At 35.7% G+C, this 14,618-nt stretch overlaps 1 protein-coding gene across 2 annotated transcripts in view; it reads left to right on the plus strand.

Moving 5' to 3' along the window:
- The window catches only part of LOC138761125 (sodium- and chloride-dependent GABA transporter ine-like), a 103,296-nt gene that overhangs the window by 54,715 nt on the left and 33,963 nt on the right, over positions 1-14,618 (plus strand). The window lies entirely within an intron of this gene.

A 14,618-nucleotide genomic window follows, 5' to 3' on the forward strand; every position in this document is an offset into this window, starting at 1 on the left:
TCCATGTAACTTTTGTGGGGTAAGATATAGTTGGTACAAAAAAAAACTGAACCCGTCCATATTTTGCATTTATAATTGATGTCATGCTGTCCTTACACCAATCTGACCAGCTTCTTTCTGAAATTATCACACCCAAGTCCAACTCCCATCTTTTCTTTGACCTCTGCAACCCTGGTTTTGCCCTTTTGCTCTGGAGAGCATAGTACATTTTTGTTATAAATTTGGATGTATTCCCCATCCAAACTGTTCGCTCTGTTTCACTAATTTCAGCTGGGGTTAACATTAGTCCCCATCTTTCTCTTAAGAACGATCCGAGTTGGAGAAAAAAGAAGGTCCCATTGACCACTCTGTATTTGTGTTTTAATTGTTCAAAGGACATGAGTTCCTTCCGTGTAATAGTCCTTAATAGATCTTATACCTTTGTCATACCACAAATTTAATATTCTTTTGCCCACGTTCATAAGCAATAACACATTTTTACACAATGGTGTTTTCATTGATATCCCTACTTTTTTTTCTCCTATATATTTCATATAACCATTTACGGAGCGGAAACAGATGTTATTCATTAATATAATCCTAATCATATGTATTAAAGTGGGGTTATCCATCTTTTTCTTTAGTGATTTGACACTCCATTTATAGATAAAGTCCTTTGCTTTCCCCTTCTCCATTGAGTACATTCCCATTTGAACCCAAGATGGGGGTTGTCTTCAGTTTAGAACGCTGTGAGAAATCTAGCCTGTGCCGCTAGGTAATATTTTTTGAAATCTCGAAGTCCTCCCAGCCTGTAGTCCCATGTCAAGTTTTCCAATGCAGTTCTTGGTACCTTATTATTCCATAGGAACTGTATAATATGGTTGTTTAGTAGCTTTAAAAAGTTTTTAGGTAATGGAATAGGGAGTGATTGAAATAGATATTGCAGTCCTGGCATCACTTTCATTTTGATGCAGTTAACCCTTCCCACCAAAGTAAATGGTAATTCTCTCCATTTCTATAGGTCTCCTTTTATCTTCCCAAGAAGAGGAATGTAATTTAGTTTATACAGATTTTATAAGTTACTGTCAGTTGTTATTCCAAGATATTTTATGCCATCCAGCTTCCATTTAAATTTATTGCCTTTTTGGTATCTTTCATATTCATAATTTGTTAATGGCATTATCTCCCTTTTATCTATATTTATTTTGTAGCCTGATATTCTTCCATATTTTTCAAGTGTTCCTTGTAATTTTTCCAAAGACTTAGCCAATTCTGATAAGTACAATAGCACATCATTAGTGAATAGACTGATTTTGTGTTATTATTACCTGACTTTGAAGACTTTATATCTGGATCCCTTCTTATTATCTCTGCCAGCGGTTCAATCACTAAAATAAAAAGCACTGGGGCATCCCTGTCTGCTCAATCTACTCAAGGGGAATCCGCCAACATTTGATCATTTGTTATTATTTTAGCTTGTGGGTTATGGTATAAAGTTTTTATCCATTTTATAAATGTTCTGCCCTTACCAATTTTTTCCACTGTTTTAAATAAAAAGGGCCACTCCAAACAGTCAAATGCTTTTTCTGCATTTAGGGAGACTGCAATACTTGGATTTTGTTCAAATTTAGCCATGTGTATTATATTAAATAATCTTCCTAGACTATTTGAGGAATGCATTCCTTTAACAAATCCTGCTTGATCCATATGTATCCGTTTTGGCAAGTATTGTCCAAACCCTTTAGCCAATGCTTTTGCTAGTATCTTATAATCAGCATATAACAGGGATATTGGTTTTTTAGTGGGTCCCTATTCATTTTCGGTAACACTAATAATCACATTGAGAATGATTCCAGGATGGTCTGTGTTCCCACAGCTTGGTCCAGGACAACCATTAACAGGGAAATCCATCCTCTCCTGGTGATTTATTAGCCTGTAGGGTGCCCAGGGCTTTTTCGACTTCTTCCCTTGTGAAGGGAGTATCTAATTCTAATCTCTCTCTTCTAGCTTTGGAAGTTTGACATTCAACAAAACTTCTATTTCACCTCATCTAGTAATTCTGATTTGTATAATTTTGTGTAATATTGCCTAAGAATGTCATTAATTTCTTTTTGCTTATATACTAGGGTATCTCTCTGTATTTATAGCATTTATCATTCTTGATGACTGCTCTCTTTTAATCTGCCACCCTAAAACTTTGTGCGCCCATTCACCCAACTCATAGTATTGTTTATTTTTTTTTCGGAGCCGAACAGGAATGTGGGTATGACAACGGCTCTGTATACGCTAATCTTTGTGAGGTTTTTCAGTTGGTTGTTTTTCCAGACTCTTTTGTGTAGTCTTCCAAAGGCGCTATTTGCCTCGGCGAGTCTGTTGTCTATCTCGTTGTCGATCCTTGCATCCGATGAAATGGTGCAGCCGAGATAGGTAAACTGGTTGACCGTTTTGAGTTTTGTGTTCCTGATTGAGATGTAGGGGGGCTGGTAGTCATGGTAGGGAGCTGGCTGATGGAGGACCTCAGTTTTCTTCAGGCTGACTTCCAGGCCAAACATTTTGGCAGTTTCCGCAAAACAGGACGTCAAGCGCTAAAGAGCTGGCTCTGAAAGGGCAACTAAAGCGGCATCATCTGCAAAGAGTAGTTCACAGACAAGTTGCTCTTGTGTCTTGGTGTGAGCTTGCAGGCGCCTCAGATTGAAGAGACTGCCATCCTCAACATTCATTGGAGCGACTTCATCTCCAATATCGAAGTACTCGAGATGGCAGAAGCCGACAGCATCGAATCCATGCTGCTGAAGATCCAACTGCGCTGGGTAGGTCACGTCTCCAGAATGGAGGACCATCGCCTTCCCAAAATCGTGTTATATGGCGAGCTCTCCACTGGCCACCGAGACAGAGGTGCACCAAAGAAGAGGTACAAGGACTGCCTAAAGAAAGTTCTTGGTGGCTGCCACATTGACCACCGCCAGTGGGCTGATATAGCCTCAAACCGTGCATCTTAGCGCCTCACAGTTCGGCGGGCAGCAACCTCCTTTGAAGAAGACTGCAGAGCCCACCTCACTGACAAAAGACAAAGGAGGAAAAACCCAACACCCAACCCCAACCCACCAATTTTCCCTTGCAATCGCTGCAACCGTGTCTGCCTGTCCCGCATCACACTTGTCAGCCACAAATGTTCAGCTGACGTGAACATTACCCCTCCATAAATCTTCATCCTCGAAGCCAAGCCAAAGGAGTATTGTTTAGTTTTTAATATAGATTTTTCTCTCCTATATGTTTGTATTTGTTTTTATTCTCCAGTAGTCTGTATTCTTCTTATAGTCCTGTTCTTTGATTTTTTTTCTAACTCTTTAAAATCCTTCTCCAAACTGTTTACTTCTGCCATATGTTCCCTCTTAAGGTTCTTTGTATAGGATATCATTTATCTCCTTGTGTATGCTTTGACTGTGTCCCATATTTTAAAAAAATATATTATTTTTTATATATTATTAAATATATTATTAGTAGAGGCAGATTTGTTTCACAAAATACTTTTATCTGACTCTTCATACATTTGCAGAAGTCTGTTCTTTTAAGTAATGTAGTATTGAGACGCCATCTGTACACATTCTCTTGCTTTTCCATTGTTGCTATAGTTAATATTAATGGGGAATGGTCTGATAGAAGCCTCGCTAGATATTCTCTTTCTATCACTGTACTTTTTAACTAGGCAGACATTAAAAATAAGTCAATCCTTTTATGTGAGTCATGTACCCTTGCGTAAAAAAAAAGTACTCTCTCTCTCTCTCTCTCTCTCTCTCTCTCTCTCTCTCTCTCTCTCTCTCTCAGGGATTTAATTGCATCCATACATCAATAAGATTTAGATCTTTCATATATGAAGTTGTGGTTTTTGCTGTTCTCCCCCTCATTATTGTTCTTGTAGAATTGTCTAGTATTGGGTCCAAGCAGAAATTAAAATCTCCTCCAACTAATATATTTTGTCTTCCCTCTCCTGTTTATAAGAAGATATCCTTCATAAAGGCTTCATCGTCATAGTTTGGAGCATAAATATTCATAAATGTCCATTCTTCTCCATAAATTTTACTATGTGCCATTACATACCTTCTGGCTTGATCAATTGAAGTATCTTCTTTTAACACTGGGTGTATTTTTGTTCATCAGAACAGCCACCCCTCTTGCCTTTGAACCAAAGGAAGATGATATTATTTGTCCTGCCCATCCTCTTTTTAATTTATCATGTTCCAATTTGTTAAGATGTGTTTCCTGCAAAAAGATTATATCCACTTTTAATTTCTTTAAGTATGCCAAGACCCTCTTCCTCTTCATTTGCCTGTTAATATTGATTAATAAACTTTAGTGTTTTATCCAAACCATTTTTCAAAAATATTGTATAAGAATAAAACCTTTCCAATTTTTTAAATGCTGTCATTAACATTTCCCTTTTAAGAGACATTTCCAACACATAAATTTCCTCTTTAAGAAACACACACACATCCCTAGCTCTGACGGTGCGATGACAATAGTACCTGGAAACCCGCAAAAACACAGATGGTGCCCTTTTAAAACTGCTCCTCTCCTGGCTCCAACTCCCCACCCCCCCCCCCAACCACTCACCCACCCCCCCCCCACTCCACCTTGCTACTTTCCTGACCACCTTTCTATCTTTTTGGAGCGCTCCATATAAACTACAATGGTTTTTCTTTTATCAGTGAAAAGAAGATGTTTTAGTCCTATATGTCTTTCAGTTAGTCCCATTTTGAAATGGTCTTTTCAGCCCTTTCAGCTGGTGACTTTAATTTTTTCATAACTTTCTTTAAAATTCTTACACTTCTTTATTCTTGAAATTTGTCAATCATCTTCTGAGACATCCACCCTCAACGTTGCTGAGTAAACCACTGAGTATTTTAAGTTTTCAGATCGCTGTTGTCTCTTTACCTCGTCAAATTCCTTTCTTTGTTTGACCAAGGCAGGGCTGAAGTCCTGGAAAAACATTACTTTTGCACTGTCCACCACTAATGGGCCATTTTTTTTTTGTATATTCATTTGCTGCTCCCAAGATCGCATCTCTTTCCTGGTAACTTTAAAGTCTTACCAGGATAGGTTGTGGTCGCTGTTTGCCAGTTCTTCTGGGTCTGAGGGTCCAGTCAGCCCTTTCAATTTGTAGCTTTGCATTTAACTTGTTTTGTCCCAGCATTTGTGGGATCCATGTTTCAAAGAAACTCACTGTGTCTTTTCCCTCTGTTCCTTCTCTCAGTCCAATGATTCTTTTGTTATTATGTCTGCTGAGATTTTTCATATGGTCAATCTTATCCATCAATCTTTTTTTTCCTGTGTCCCATGTTTTTGTTTTTTCGTCCAATGCCTTCAGACTATCTTTTATTTTGTCCAGTTCAGCCTGCAAACAAATTATTTGTTCCATTAAGTCTTCCACAACTTCTTTGATTTCTGTTACCTTTTCCAATAGGTCTCTCATCACTGATTCATGAACTGAGTGCATAAAATTTCCATTTTGTTCAGGATGTTGGTTATGCCTCGGGCCGAACCCAACCCCCCCCCCCACAAGCTCTGCTGAGTTTATCCAATCCCAAGGCCCCTCCTGAGTCACTCATCATCAGGCTTCCACTCGATGTTCCTGGCTGAGCTGTTGCTTCTTCAGTTTTTGTTTTTGTTGCCTTGGTCATTTGCCACTTGTTCTATCCATTTTTTGGGGGGTGCTAAAATTCTTGTCTAGAGCTTTCTAATCATATTTTTAATACTTTTTGTGGAGAGCTCCTTCAAAGCACATCTGCTCAGCTCCTTAGCATGGTCACGCCGCCTGGGATCTGTGTTTACTCTGTTCTTCCTTTCCTTTCACCTCAACCAAATACCTGAAGCCAAAGATGCTGTATTTAATCTTGAACTGTCCTGCTGTTACCCCTAGACCTGGATATTTGTACAAGACCTCACTGGTGATTCTTTATCTTAATTTTTTCCTTTTTATCTGGCCTCCTTGGCACTTAACTCCCAAGAGTAGAAATGTGGATGTTGGGAAGGTTCTAAAATGGTAAATCTCCAGAACTATTTCCTGCTACTATACCAACTGGATCACTATTTTTGCATTGGATTCTTACTCGGAAGGGAGTCCAAATTCTGGTTGTACTACCTTTAGAAAGGGGAGGGGGGGATTTAGACCCTTGTATAGTTTCTATCATACAAATCCACATATCTTTGCCTTGTTGACATGCCCTTAATAGGTTTGGCTATCAACAATTTAAGTTAACAGTTGACCTGGGATCAACTGCAATTAATATTCTCCAAGTTATTATTTTCCTACTTGTTTTGATTGTTTTATGCATGACATTTAAAGGTCACTGGAATTCTGATCTTTGTATTACCTTGAACATGAAATGCTACGCCTATGTCCTGATTAGCATTGAGCACTAAAGATTCAAAAGAAGGGAAGGAATTTATTTCGCTTTGTGCTTGTGCATGGCATTTAAAAATCAACATGCATAGACATTTTGACAGCTTGTGATTCTTTTCTAGCTTTTCCAAAAATATAGTTTTAGGCTGAAAGTATCCCTGCATTGAAATCTATTAGCTGCAGTTAAGGTTGGCTGCGTTATCTTTCAGTAGCTTTAAAATGTGCGATCACTGTGTCATTTGTAAATATGAACATTTGACTTTTCCATCTCGTCATTTGTAAATACTGTAACCAATTAGCATCCCAACTATGATCGTGCAAGATACCTGGAACTGTTGCCCCCAACAAACTTGTGACCTGGCTGGCAGGGAGATGACTGGGGTTTGGTGATCAAACCTCTTTTGTGCCACCAAGTGGTTATTAGGACTGTCTCCTTAGTCTTTGTGAATGTTACAGTTATGTAGGCAGGACCCTATCTGTTGTTTGGCAACACACATTTCTGTTGCTCATGGACATGCTGAGGTCATTTCTAGTCATGTTGGTAACTTCCATGAGAAAAGCATGAGGCAAATAAACCTTTGGGACAAATAAGACTGCTCTTGAAGACACCCAAGATTTTGCTGATGGATTGCTTTAAATTGGATTTATTTGGATTTGTTTATTATTGTGCCCCATTGGCAAAGGAGGCTTCCAGAAGTGTTCAAGAATTCCAACACCATTGCAATGTGTCATGGTTCATAATTTAAAACCCTCCATCTGGATACCAGTGATAATGTTCTTTTTTTTAAACTTTATTTATTCGTTCAAAATACAGATAGTAAATAGCATATACAACAATAAACCAAAAACATGAACGTTATATTTTATAGAAAAAAAATGAAAAAAAGAGAGAAACCCCCCCTCCCCCCTTTAGCCAGCTCTCCTAAGGAGAGTCATAAAGAAAGAAAAAAAATAGTAAGGAAAAATTAAACAGACATATTAAAATCTAATCAACATAAATCAAAATGTAAATATTCTGAATATAATAACCACTTACTAATAAAAAAGCTATAGTTATCACACAAAACATATGTAAATTTTTCCATTATTAAACAGTATATCCTCTCATTATGCCATCTATTAATATCAATCATATTTGTATCTTTCCACATACTAACAATACATTTTTTCTCTACAAATAATGCTAAATATACAAAAGTAAATTGAGATTTATCTAATCCCAGACCTTTCAGAGGTTGTAAACTGCCCAATAAAGATACTATCAGATCTAAAAGTATTTTAGTCTTAAACAGATTTGGATTTATCCCAACCCTTTTTATTCATACCATCCTATAACATTTAATACATAAATGAAATATAACCTTTCTCTGGTACCTTCATAAGAAAAGTCTCAAATTTAGTCTTTTCAGGCAAAATCATATTGCTACCAAACACACATTTTACCAAAGATCAAATTTAAAAATAAAGAAACAAAGAATTCTTATCAATACCATAGCTCTCCCTCATCGTTACGCTTAATCAAACTGTATAAACCTCGAGCATTAAAAGTAGCAAACCTCAACTTTAACATATCTACTAATATTACTAAAGACCAATAATATCTTTATATAAAAACTCAAATCATCGTATATAGACCCTCCAATAGGAGAAAAAAAATCACAAAAAAAAGCTAGATAAAATGAAAATAAAAAAATAAGAAAAAAAAATTAACAAACCCCACCCCCCCAAAAAAAACTACCTAAAGGTAATAATCCCTAAACAAAATTTGGGTGTGGATCACCCACTAGTGGCTGATGACTAATAGAACCTAGAACAAATCTCTTCCTCCCCAGCCAAACAAAAATAATCTCAAAATAGCATAATAACGTAAAAAGTAAAATATGAATAAGAAGATTCTGCTATTCATCCAAGAGGTTCAAAACTCAGAGATCCCATTTCAAAAGAAGTTGGACTCTTTTCATTCCCATTTTTCCCATTTCTACCATTTCTTCCATTTCCAGAACAACCAGATTTTCCTTTAGGAGACAATGGTGGACTATGTCTTTGAGCTCTTATATCTGGCAATGAATCAGCAAAAATCATTGCTTCTTGATCATCCTCAAAAAACCGAGATTGATATCCATGAAACACCTTCAACACTCCCGGATAGCGAAAAGTAGACTTATAACCTTTATGCCACAAAATGTCTTTAACTGGATTAAATCGACGTCGTCGTTGAATAACCTCTTGACTCAAATAAGGATAGAATAAAACTCTGCTATTCTGAATCAATAATGGAGTTTGTCGTTTTCTCGCATTTTGCACCGCCAGTCGAAGTATTACTTCTCTCTCCAAATAATTCAAACATCGAATTATTACAGGTCTCAGTGGCTGACCAGGTAAAGATGATCTCCTTAAAGTTCTATGAGCCCTTTCCAATACCAAGCCTTCAGAAAAAAATTCTTGCCCTAGTACTTGTGGGATCCAATCTGTAAAAAAAAAAAGAGGATCTTGTCCTTCCATACCTTCTGGCAAACCAACAATTTTCACATTATTCCTTCTACTTTGATTCTCCAAATAGTCTATTTTCCTCTCTAACTCCTTCTCACATTCTCGCAATTCTATAACGGACTTTTCAACCTTCAACACTTTTTCTGTATTAGAAGCCACTTGTTGTTGACATTCCAAAAAAGCAGACAGAAATTTTTTAAATCTTCACAAGATGCTTCTACACGTACTTTAACTGTATTCAATTCTGAACTTATCCTTTGAGCCAACTCATTCATTATAGGCTGAATGACAGCATTTAACTGCTTACATTGTAATTCAGAAAAGCTCAGCCTTGCTTTCTCTAACGTAGTGGCAGAACCAGGTAACTGCAGCTCCTGCTGCAACTCAACAACAGGCATTTTAACGGTCTTACTGCGGGTCTGGACTCCCAGCGACGGCACCCCGACTTCCTCAGGGGGTCGACGCTGGACTCCCCCCGCAGCTCGCAGTTTTTTCAAAAAATCACTGATGAATTCGAGATCATCAGGTTGAAATGCTTCCTGAAGCGTTTCAGATAATAGCATTGTCTTCCTGTGTGCTCCCTCCGTTAAAATCGGCAGGCTGCCAGAATTGGGATCCACTTCTTGGGAACACGCACCTTCCTCCAGAGAATGGATAATTCCAGCGTTGTCCTTCACTTGGTGAGTAGTAGACATTTTTTTTCCAGCTCCCACAGGCAGTCTTTGTAGTTTAGGCACTGAAGAAATTAAACCTGAAGCTGTAGCAAGTTGTTTCGGCCCCAAATCTTCAGTACTTCGAAAATGTAACTTCTTCTGCACTTGAGGTTTAATCTTTTTACCAATAATGACCATAATAGTTCCTTAATACTTTAAACTAAAATGTAAGAAGTTTAAACTTGAAAACAAAGGGTTAAAAAAAGGGTACTTAAAAGTCCGGCCAGAAAGGTGGAGATTACACGTCTAGACTCTACACCATCTTGCCACGCCCCCCCACCCACCGTGATAATGTTCAATTTATTATGATATGAGAATTTATTGCCATAAGCACAATGTATAGATGTGTTGAAATTCTTTCTAACTGCAACCACACAGGGTACAAAAGATACACCAAGAACAATAATATAAATTAAATTACCATAATGTGTCATGAGACAGAAAAAGAAATCATCTAAAAGCCCAGATAGTTGCAGTTAGTACAAAACAAGTGATGTTTCAATTGTGCAGACAGATCTTTTGGAGTTCCTGTGGGGAGTCTATGGTTGCTGTAGCGTTTGGAGGAAGAAACTATTCTTGAACCTAGAAAAGCAAGACTTCAGGCTTGCGTACCTTCTGCCTAAAGGTAGCAGTGAAATGAGGTTGTAATCAACCAGGGTGATAGGGATCTTTTGTGATTTTGGCTCCCTTCTTGAGGCAGCAGTTCATGTTAATGCTTTCATCATTTCATGGGAGGTCAGTCCCCATGATGGAGTTGACTAGGCACTTGAGTTTCCAACCCAGGTCGTGATGCAACCAGTATGCTTTCTTTTGCCAAAGTTCAATAAAGTACTTGACAGCATGCCAAATCTCTTGATTTCTTAGAAAGTAGAGACCTTGCTGTGCCCTTTTCATGGTGGCCTGAATATGCTGGCTCCAGGAGAGGACTTCCCAATATGTGGACTCCCAAGAACTCACAAAATATGAACCCTCTCCATCACAGTCCCACCAATCAAGACCGGTGCTTTCCCTTTCTGAAATACCCAATAAACCCTTTGGTCTTACTGTTGCAGAGAGTAAGATTGTTGGTCTAGTAATCAAATTCTCTATCTCCATCCTGAATCCTGACTCATAATTACCACAACATGGTGTGGTCAGCGAATTTGTAGATTGTGTGGGAGCCAAACTTAGCTGTCATTGGTCAAGAGTGAATAAAGCAAAGGACTAAGCACAAGGCCTCAAGATGTTGATGGTCAGTGAGGAGGAGGTAATGTTGAAAATTCTCACTGATTGGGGTCTCCTAGTAAGGAAGTCAAAGATCCAGTGGCAAAGGGAGGAAGAGAGCCTCAGATCCTGGAGGCTGACTATTAGTTCTGTAGGTATGATGGTATTAAATGCCAAGCTGTAGTCCATGAACAGCAGCCTGGCACATGTGTTTTTTTTAAATTTTTCATTTGCATCAATACGTACATATAAATTCATCATATAACAACACAATGTAATTAAAACGATATATAAATTTTTCTCTTTATCCCCTCTCCCCCAAAGAAAAAGAAGAGAGAAAAAAGAGAAATCACCTAACATATAATTCTATCCTGTACATATTAATTGGGAGGAGTGGGTGTCATGGAGGATGTGGATGGACTCTTACTAATGAAATCCATATATGGTTTCCAAATCGTATAAAAATTCTCAGTTAGATACTTTAATTTTCAAGAAATCTTTTCTAATGGTATACAATTTTGAATTTCCGTATGCCATCTATCCAACATTATAAAATTATCTGGCTTCCACATTACTGCCATACATTTCCGTGCCACCGTTATTGCTACACTCAGAAATTTTCGTTGATATTTGTCTAACTTCAATTGCGTATCAGTGTCATATAAATCACCAAGCAAAAATATTCTAGGATCTTTTGGTATCCGTATCTTCATAATTTGTCCCAATAATATATTCAAGTCTTCCCAAAATGTTCACACTTTTTCACAAAACCAAACTGTTTCCTTGTTACATCTGAAACATTTGTCAGAACAAATTGAGTCCATGTAATTTATTCAGAGTATAGTATAATTATATTGTACCATTTGATATCTAACATTAATTGTATTAATTACACTCTCCTGGCACAATCTTGACCAGGCTTCATCATGAATTTTTATATTTAAATCTTTTTCCTTTTTTTTACTTAAATAGTTCCTTTTTCTACATTTTGTCTTGTAATTGTTATACATATTAGTAATAAATTTATCAAATAATGTATATATTAATAAATACTCAAATGGGCTCTGTTCCGGAAGTCTAAAATTTGCACCTAATTTCTTTTTTAAATATGATTTAAGCTGATGGTATGAAAAAATGGTTTTATTTGGTATATTGTATTTCTCTTTCATTTGTTCAAAAAATCAAGATAAAAGAACCTAAGAAAAAAATCTTTTATCCTGTTTATCCCATTATTGTGCCAGATATCAAATAAAGGATTATTTAAAGTAAAAGGAATGTGGATTCTGCTTTAACATCATCTTAGCCATTTGGTAGTTTTTAATTCCTTTTTCTATATGAATTCTATTCCATATCTTGAATAAATGTTTTAAAATTGGTACTCCTTTCAAAAGTTCCCTGTTCCATTTATACAAAAAATGTTCTACATTAGTTTCTCCTATATTATTCATTTCAATATGCACCCATGCTGTCTTCTCCCCAATATGATAGCAGGAGGATTGAAATCTTAATTGAGCTTCTTTATAATAATTTTTAAAATTCGGCAAACGTAATCCTCCCTGATCAAATTTCCAAGTTAGTTTTTCAAAAACTATCCTTGCTATTTTATCACGCCAAATAAATTTTCTTACACTTTTATTTAATTCTTGAAAAAACTTCATTGGTGTAGGAATGGGTAACAACTGAAATAAATATTCCAACCTCAGAAAATATTCATCTTTATACAATTTACCCATCCTATTAAAGTTATTGGTAAATCTTTCCATCTCTTTAAATCTTCATTAATTTTTTTGTAATGGTAGATAATTAAATAAATGATTTAAATTTCTATCATTATTAATTCCTAAATATTTAATTGCTTCCTTTTGCCACTTAAACCTCATCACCTGGTTACTTAATGTATAGTCCCCATCATTCATAGGCATCAATTCACTCTTTCCTACATTGACTTTATAATCTGATATAAAACCATATTCTGCCAATTGTACATTTATTTTCTTCAATGATATTTCTGATTCTGTAAGATATAACATCATCTACAAACAAGCTAATTTTATGTTCTCTATCTTCTTGTCTAAAACCCTTAATCTCATTATCTCTTTATAATTCTGCCCATGGTTCTATAGCCAATGCAAATAAAAATGGTGATAATGGGCATCCTTTTCTAGATGACCTTTCTGATAGAAAAGGTTTAGATATTTGCCTATTTGTGACCACCTTAGCTTTTGGATGATAATACAAAGCTCATCCAATTATTAGAATCATTTGGAATTCCAAAAACATTCAATACTGTAAATAAAAAGTCCCATTCTAGTCTATCAAATGCTTTTTCTGCATCGAAAGCCACCGCTACTGCTGGTATTTTTTTCTTTCTGGGCTACATTTAATAAACATAAATTTAACTATATTGTCAGCAGATCTTCTATGTTTAATAAAGCCAGTCTGATCCATATTTATTAATTTAGATCGATAGTTAATCTGTTAGCTAATAATTTGGATACAATTTTATAATCTATATTTATCTCTTTCTACAGTTTAAGATTTGTATTGTATTAAGTTTCAATCTTTTGATTCCAATAATCTTTGTTCCTTTTCTAAATACAATATATCTTTGGTTCATATATTCCTTCTTTATTTTAGATGTAACTTATTATTTGTCCTCTTAAATAGGCTTTTATAGAGTCCCATATATTAAATTTATTTGCTACTGTGTTCATTAATTTCTAGAAAAAACTTTATCTGTTGTTTCATAAATTCACAAAGTCCTTCTTTTTTACTGTATCAAATCTCCATCTATAACCTACATTTGTTCTTCCAATGCAATTGACATCACTAAAGATGAATGATCCGATAATATTCTTGTTTGATATTCAATCTTCTGAACTCTTGCTTGTAATTGTGTAGAGACTAAAAACATATCAATACATCTTGTGTCTAAAAGAATAAAAAAATAATCCCTATCATTAAGATGAATTTTCCTCCATCAACAAGTTTCATCTCATTCATTAAATCTGTCACAATTTTAACTACTTTATTTATAACAATATTTCCACCTGATATCTTATCTAATTTTTAATCAAAAGTAACATTAAAGTATCTACCCATTATTATTTTCCCCTGGGCAATTCATAATTGCATAAAAATATCTTGAAAAAATTTCCCATCATCCACATTTGGTGCATATATATTCATTAATGTCCAATATTCTGAATAAAATTTGACAATTAATCATTACATATCTCCCTGCTTTATCTATAGTTTTATCCAATATTTTAGTTGGTAAACTTTGATTTATTAATATAGTTGCTCCTCTGGCCTTGGAATTAAATGAAGAAGCCAATACAGATCCAACCCAATCTCCTTTTAACTTCTAATGTTCTATTTCAGTCAAATTAGTTTTCTGCAAAAAAAGCGATATCTACTTTAATCTTTTTCATATAATTTAACATTTTATTAAATGTTATTGTATTCTGAATTACATTAATATTAATACTAATAAAATTCCATTTTCTTGCCATTAAGTACCAATATTAAATCTTCTGTACCTTTCCTACTCCCCTCACTCCCATAAAATAACAGCATATGTTACAATAATCTTAGTCAATCCAGGTATAAAATAAGAAAAGATAGAAATAAGAACTAGAAAAGATCCCCTGATGTTGTTACATCTCTATTCCCCTGATATATTCGGGATGTGATCCAAATCACATTCATGCAAATGGTTAGGCTTATGGTCCCCACTAACTCGCTTTGATATACCAAACAATCTCATGTGTTCTTGTGGTCCATCTCATTTCGTCCTTAGAAGTACACTCTATCAATGTGGTTGAAGTTCA

This window comes from Narcine bancroftii, chromosome 4, assembly GCF_036971445.1.
Source record: "Narcine bancroftii isolate sNarBan1 chromosome 4, sNarBan1.hap1, whole genome shotgun sequence".
NCBI lineage: Eukaryota > Metazoa > Chordata > Chondrichthyes > Torpediniformes > Narcinidae > Narcine > Narcine bancroftii.